The sequence below is a fragment of the Tupaia chinensis genome, unplaced genomic scaffold (assembly GCF_000334495.1).
Source record: "Tupaia chinensis unplaced genomic scaffold, TupChi_1.0 Scaffold000037_4, whole genome shotgun sequence".
NCBI lineage: Eukaryota > Metazoa > Chordata > Mammalia > Scandentia > Tupaiidae > Tupaia > Tupaia belangeri.
Window position 1 is genome coordinate 542226 of NW_006159487.1, and position 7470 is coordinate 549695.

Consider the following 7470-nt stretch of genomic DNA (forward strand, 5'->3'; position numbering starts at 1 on the left):
CGTCGTGGCCAGGAACCCCACTGAGGGTGCTTGCCTGTCATACTTAGAACAGACTTTAAGAGGGGAATGTGATTCCTACAGAAGGACATGACTCTATCTCAGGGACAAGGAGTGACCCCAGGAGTGTGCTGCTACCTGTATTTGAAGTGTCCCTGAGCAGCAGTGTGTGCTGTCCGAGGCGCACACACAGTGGTGGGGACACACAGTGCGGAGTGCGCTTACCTCTGGGGAGGGCAGAGGACGACCGGGGCCAGGAGAGGGAACTGCGGAACTTCACTTCTCTAAAATAAAAACCTAAGCAGATGCGCAAAGTTGTTAGTATTTGCTAACCCTGGGGCCACCAGATGGCGTGATGGCGACGTCACTGGACTGCCACATGGCCGGCTGTGGCTCGAGTCTTGGACCTGGTGGATTGAAACTCACACCACCGTGCATGCCCAAGATCCCAGGAAGAGAATGGGGCGGGACTGTGGGCATGGCCATCCCCAGGTGCGTGTGGGTGTGATTTCTCACCTCTCCCTGTCACTGTCTCTTTCTGGTGAGTGCATGCTCACTAAGATGAAAAAAAAAAAAGTACTAACGTCACTATTGGGGTATAAGTAGTAGTTATACTTCTCAATGTAACAGTCTCAAGTTCAAAAAAATTTTTTTTCTTTTTTTTTTGGAGAGGTTTTTGCTACAGGGCGCGTGCACTTGCCAGAAAGACAGAGAGAGACATAGAGACAGAAAGCGAGAAATCACCCCCCAGGGGGAGATGGCCACACTGCAATCCCTTCTCCTCCATTCTCCTCTCGGGATCTTGGGCACACACACACACGTGCCTGGCTTGAGTTTAAGCTGCCAGGTCCTGGCCTCGAACCGCGGTTGACTACATGGGAGTCCAGTGACATAGCTGTTATGGTAACTGCTGGTCCCAAGTTTAAAAACTTTTGAGGCAAGAGACTACGGCAGCTCCCCAGGTAAGACAGAGTGAGGGTCTGAACTCCTCTGCAGGGGACATCAAAGAACAAGAGACGTTAGAAATGGCTTTCTGGCTGGGCTGACTGAGCCGACGGTAGTACCCTTAGGAAAATACCCACAGGTGGCATCGCCCGTATTCGAAATGCTTGGGACCAGAAGTGGCTGATTTCATTTTTTTTTCCAATTCTAGAACATTTGCATTTACACGAGAAGCCTTGGGGATGAGACACAGGTGTGGATATAGTTATTCAGGTTTCACATTGGCCTCGCATGCACAGCCTGAAGGTGATTTAATACAGTATTTTCATACTGTAGCGTTTTGACTGCAACCTATCACACGAGGTCAGGTGTGGAATTTCCCACAAGTGTTCTGGATAGTGCTCAAAAAGTTTGATTTCGCAGCATTCTATGAATAAGTTCTGATTTTCAAATCAGAGATGCTTAACCTGTATTTAGTTACTGTTCTGGATATTCCACAAATAGTCCATTCAAACTGGACCAGCTCTGGCGAGCAGGCGGCTCTAGGTCTCGCCAGAGCGCGGCTGCGTAGTTCAAGTCCCGGATGAGGTGACGTGGAAAGTGTGCCAGATGTGTGTGCGTGCACGCCCAGATCCTGCAGGACGGAGAGAAGATTGTGGGGGCCACCCCTCAGGGGAGCTTTCTCACCCTCTCTGCTTCTCTCAGACGAGCACATGTGCGTCCCTGGTGTGGACTGTCACTTACAACCACACACCCGTTTCCTCCTGCCTGGGGTCGGGCGTGCTGTCACTGCACACTGGACACCGCCGGCCCCCCCGAATCTCACGAGAGCAGGGGCTGTGACAACTCGCCACGCTGGAGTAGCTAAGCTGTTACTGCAGAATACGACAGAAAATAAGAACGTCAGTGTTTCCCCTTAATGGCCAGAACTTCAAACCTCCTTTGTGAGCCACGCTTCGCAAACTTGATTTCAAGTCTGTTCATTTGCGTGTCTGTGGGTTGGAAGAGGGCAGATGGGCCGGGGACATGCAGTGCAAGACGGGCCCACATGGGCAGGGGCCAGGCTCCCAACCAGAAGCCTCCGGATCACAGAGGACGTGTGTGCTGCGGTCTGGGCCACTGACACTGGCCCATCCGGACACCAGGCCCTCGCTGGGGTAGTTTCTATCATGGAAGAACTTAAAATTTTAAAACTAATTGCTGGGGGTACAGTGCTTACCAGAGGGCGAAAGCACCCGTGAGGCGTGACACAATCCCCCTTCCTCCATTTGTCTGTCCTGTTGGGATCTGGGGACATGCATGCACATGCACCAGTGTCTCTGAAGTTGCCAGGGCTGGATTCGAGCTGCAGCTGGACTCTTGGGCTCTGCCTCCTTAACCACTAGGCTAGAGCTCTGGCCTTTTCTCAACGCAGTACAAATAAAGAAGGCAGACTGGGACCGCGCAGACGCCGCCGGATTTGAGGATTGGAACACCCTGCTGTGCAAGGACAAGCAGAGCCTCAGAGCAGTCTTCCCTGGCCATCCCGCCTGGCTCAGAGGAACTGCTGGAGAGCCCTGCCCGCGATCCAGAACCGGCCGGCCAGCGCCATTTGCTGCCCAGGACAGATGGCCCAGGATGGACTCCCGGGACCGACCAGCCAGCGCCACTCGCTGCCCAGGATGGACAGCCCAGGATAGACCCCCAGGGCCGATCGCCCAGGTTGGACCTCCCAGGACTGACCCCCAGGAGCCATCGCCCAGGATGGACCCGCAGGACTGACCCCCAGGACTGACCCCCAGGACCCATCGCCCAGGTTGGACCCGCAGGAACGACCCCCAGTGCTGATCGCCCAGGATGGACCCCCCAGGACCGACCCCCAGGGCTGATCGCCCAAGATGGACCCGCAGGACCAACCACCAGAAACCATCGCCCAGGACTGCCCGTGGGTGGCCTCCCCCTCCTCCACTCCTGTCCCGTCCGGCCCTGAAAGCCACGAGGGTGCAGGGCGCAGGGTGCAGGGCTGGCTGCCCTCCCAGAACCTTCCACAGGCCCAGGACCGCCACTGTCATTTTCCTATTTTAAGCTCTTCATTACGGGTTGAAGTTTAAAATTCGAGGGGACCGCCTCTGCCTTCAATGAGTCTGGGGAGAACTGCAGAGCTGCCCAAGGCGGCAGACGGGGCTCCAGGGCCGGCCGCCCCCAGTCTGTCGTGCGGGGCCAGCACAGGGGGACCCGGTCCCGCCCAGGGAGACCTGGCCCAGGAAGACCCGGCCCGGCACAGGGGGACCCGGCCCAGGAAGACCCGGCCGGGCACAGGTGGACCCCGCCCGGCACAGGGGGACCCTGCCCGGAGCAGGGGGACCTGGCCCAGCACAGGGGGACCCAGCCAGCACAGTGGACCCCGGCCCGGCCCAGTGAACCCGGGCCAGGCCCAGGTGGACCCCGGCCAGGTCCAGGGGGAACAGGCCCGGCACAGGGGGACCAGGCCCAGCACAGTGGACCCTGGTCAGGCACAGGGGGACCCGGCCCCGCACAGGCCCAGCCCCCGACGGCTCCGAACAGACACGACCACGGCCCGTCCCCTCCCAGCAGCCGGGAGGAAGTCGCAGGAGGGCTTTGACCCGGCGCAGACACTTGAGTTCTTCCGAGACTGGACCCGGTCCTCGCCTCCCTCTCGCCCACGCCTTCCTCCTACCCCCGGCCCCACCCGGCCCTCACCCGCTCGGCCTGTACTTGCACCTCGCGTCCGGTTGTTGCCGCGCCCGTGGGAGCCGGTCTACTTTTGGCCCAATCACAAGCGGGCTTTCATCCAGGTCCTCTGACATTGACCACTCACCGCTGCTCTTTCAGCTCCGGCCTCCCGATCCGCGCCTGGCAACGCCTAGCGTGGGTACGTCACCGTCCGAGACACTCTCCGATTGGTCGGTGCCGGGAGCCCTCGGGCCGGCGTCAAGGTCATTGGGCAACAGGGGCCAAGCTCCGCCCCCGCCCTGTCAGTCACCAGCCTCCGGAGGCCCGGGGCCCGGGGCAGAGCTCCTCCTCCCCGGCCTCCCCGTCCCCAGTTTCTCGTCCCCGCCCCGTCCCCGTCCTTGGGGTCCCGTCCTCGCCCCTGTACCCGTCCTCATGGTCTCGCCCTCATCTCTGTCCCCGTCCTCACCGTCCTGCCCTCGTCCCTGTCCCCGTCCTCGCGGTCTCATCCTCGTCCCTGTCCCCGTCCTCACAGTCCCACCCTCGTCCCTGTCCCCGTCCTCACAGTCCCGCCCTCGTTCCTGTCCCCATCCTCGCGGTCCCGTCCTTGTCCCTGTCCCTGTCCTTGCGGTCTCATCCTCGTCCCTGTGCCGTCCCTGTCCCTGTCCTCGCGGTCCCATCTCAGGGCGATCGCCTGCCCAGGGCCTCTGCTCACCGCCTGCAGGTCTGCCCAACCGGCTTGGGGCTGGAGCAGGCCACCATGGGAGCTGGGGACCCAAGCCACGGGTCCAGGGGTCACAGCGTTTGCTGTAGGGCGATGCGCCCTGGGAACAGTGGGCAGCCACGCTGGAGTCTGGCTCCCGGACCACCTCGCCTGTGCCCAGCGCAGTCCCTGCTGGCCGGGCCTGTTGGGAGCTCAGCCAGGGGACAGGGAGGCTCCCCGGGGCTTGGGCCGAAAACACAACTCCAGGTGGTCTGCAGAGTGGGCCTGGGACCACAGGCCAGATTCAGAAACATCAGGAATAAACTAGCCAGCCTCCAACAGGGGTCTCTGATGTACGGAGCTCGGCTCCCGGGGCCTAGTTTTAGGAATGAGATGGGGGACAGTGGCTGCTTCTCACTGATCAGACGTGTCACCTTCATCCCATGTTCCCGCCTTCAGCTGCAGTTACACAGACTAACCAATGATTTCTTATGTGTTTAACAACATAATCTTTTAAAACATAATTATTTAACTTTATTATTATTTTCAATTTGCTGTAGGGCATGCACACTCACTAGAGAGAGAGGGAAAGTGAGAAAGCAAGCCCCCAGGTCTGCGCCTCAGACCGCGGTTGTTTGCGAGTCCAGCACCTCAACCATCAGGCCATGTGCTGGCCCTCGACTTCATCTTACTCTGTGGTTAAGAAAGCCGCTATTGTAATGGGACCAGCAGATGGCGCAGTGGTTACATCGCTGGACTCCCACGTAGTTGATTGTGGTTCAAGTCCCAGACCTCGCCGCAGCTTTAAAACTTATACCAGGCGAGGATGCATGGGTTCCCAAAATCCCGAAAGGAAAACAGAGGAGAAGGGACAGCAGCATGGCCACATTCCCCACCCGGGGGCAGTGATTTCTCGCTTTCTGTCTCTCCAGTGAGCTCATGTGCTCTATTGCAAAAATCTCTCTAGAAAGTCAAGTAAGCCATTATTTGGGTTCTTTGTTGAGTGTGGTTTTAAAAGCTAATTTGAACCGACATGTAGTGATGGTGCATGTTTATGGGGTGTAGTGTGCATTTTCAGACTAGGTATGCAAGGGGCCCTGGCAAAAGCAGGCCAAGGTAGCTCATGGCGTGGCGGGGCGCGTTCGCTGGCGGAGCACCGGGGACAGGGTAGCTCGCGGCGTGGCGGGGCGCGTTTGCTGGCTGGGCACGGGGACAGGGTAGCTCGCGGCGTGGTGGGGCGCGTTCGCTGGCGGAGCACCGGGGACAGGGTAGCTCGCGGCGTGGCGGGGCGCGTTTGCTGGCTGGGCACGGGGACAGGGTAGCTCGCGGCGTGGTGGGGCGCGTTCGCTGGCGGAGCACCGGGGACCAACCGCACTCACAGGCTTAGCGGGCCCCAACTTACCTAGGAAGCTCTTAAGCAATGTGTAGCCATGGCCAAACCTAATTTCTGTTCACAGCTGACGTCTCCAAAAGGATGTTTCCTTCGAGTACAAGACTTCATTTTGCGGAGCGGTTCCTGGGGTTCCGTTTGGCTGGAGCTTCTGTGATGTCTTCCCGGAAGAGCTGAGATAATGGTGAGCCCTCACAGACGGGATGGCACGAAACTGGGCAAAGGGGCCGAGGCAGAATGAGCCCCGAGGACCCGGAGACTAACAGGAGGGACACAGTGGGGAGTGCTGTGTCCAGCTTAGGCCAGAACTAGGCCAGACGGCGACCTGGGAGTGTGAGCTTGGGGCAGTCTGGCCGTGTGCTCTCCCAAGGACTACCTGAGCAGGAGTTAAAATGGGCGGGGTGAGAGGCGCTCTGTTTCTTTTTCAAATTTTGCCACAGGATGCGTGCCTGCCAGAGAGACGGAGACTGGGAGAGAGTGAGACACACCCCTGTGGGGGTGGTCATGCGGCCATGCTTCCTACGTTTTACCATCCCCTTGGGATCTGGGGCGTGCACGTGCGTGCACTCAGGCGCCATTGTATTTTGGTGCTTAGTCTGGGACTCTAGCCATTCCGTGGGCGGCGTCCCTTCAGCCGCCTTAAGCACCCTGACACTGGCTGGGCCCCCCCCACCACTCTGGACTTCTCACCCTCCAAGTAGCTGTGGTTTTTAGATTTCCTCTCACATGAGAAGGGACCCTCCTCCAACCATTCCTCATCTCACCTGGAACTGGAGGAGGCTTACTTTTCTTTTTTTATATTCGATTTAACTTTATATTATTAATTAATAATGTAATTAATTAATTATCTCTGTTCCTTGCTGCGGAAGTGAGATAGCAAGCCACCAGGTCTGGGACTTGAGCCGCGATTGACCATGTGGGAGTCCAGCACCCTTAACCACCATGTCACCTGCTGGCCCCACAAAGGGGCTTAGTTTTCTGATGATCAGTGATATTAGACCTACTCGATGAAATTGAGAAGCTGTCACCAGAGCGCTTCATCTTTTTGTTTTTCTAGGGGACATGTTTGGTCCCTAGGGAGGAGAGAGAAAGCGAGCAAGCGAGCGAGCGAGCGAGCCAGCACCTCCCCAAGGGAATGGCAACTCCACAATCCCTTTCTTCCATTCTCCGTTTAGGACTTTGGGTCACATGCACCCGCTCGTTTCCCATCTCTGGGCCTGGGACCATACTGAGGCAGCTGGCTGTGTAAGCTCCAGGTACCTTCACCACCCAGCCACCAGTGGCCCCGGGGCTTCATCTGTTGCCACCCTCAGTCTCCATGTCCCTCACTCTGGAGAAGGGCTGATTATATGGCCGTTTGAGCTTCCTCTTTTTAAACATTGTCTTTCGTACGCCACGTCTGTGTACAACACACTGCTCCATGCCTCTGCTGTGCACAGGTCACACGGCGTCTTCAGAAGCTCACAGAAGAGTGTGCACTATGGAAAAGCGTGTGGACTGGTTTTGGTTTTGGTTTGTTTGTTTGCTATAGGGCACGTGAGCTTGCTGGAGACCAGGAGAGAGACAGCGAAATCACTCTCTGAGGCAAGATGGCCTGTAATCCCTTCATTCGCTTGGAACTTTGGGCATGCATGCACATGTGCCCGGCATGATTTTCAAGCTGTGGGTCTGGGACTCACACTGTAGTGGGATCCAGATGCCTTAACCTTCATGCCGTCTGCTGGCCCTCAAAGTTTTTTTTGCACCAAAATGAACTACTGTAGTTCTG

At 57.7% G+C, this 7470-nt stretch overlaps 1 protein-coding gene across 6 annotated transcripts in view; it reads right to left on the reverse strand.

The window, feature by feature from the left end:
• The window catches only part of TMEM218 (transmembrane protein 218), a 13059-nt gene extending 9361 nt beyond the window's left edge, over positions 1-3698 (reverse strand). The window contains exons 1-3 of one of the 6 annotated variants that reach the window (XM_027772556.1): positions 3640-3696; positions 2159-2418; positions 223-294 (exon numbers count right to left, since the gene is read on the reverse strand). The gene's annotated coding sequence lies outside the window, so the exon portion shown is untranslated. Of the gene's footprint in view, positions 1-222; positions 295-2158; positions 2419-3639 lie in introns of all 6 variants that reach the window. The other 5 variants (XM_027772555.1, XM_027772566.1, XM_014588737.2 and 2 more) reach the window with 5 other exon arrangements.
• Positions 3699-7470: the final 3772 nt, after the last annotated feature.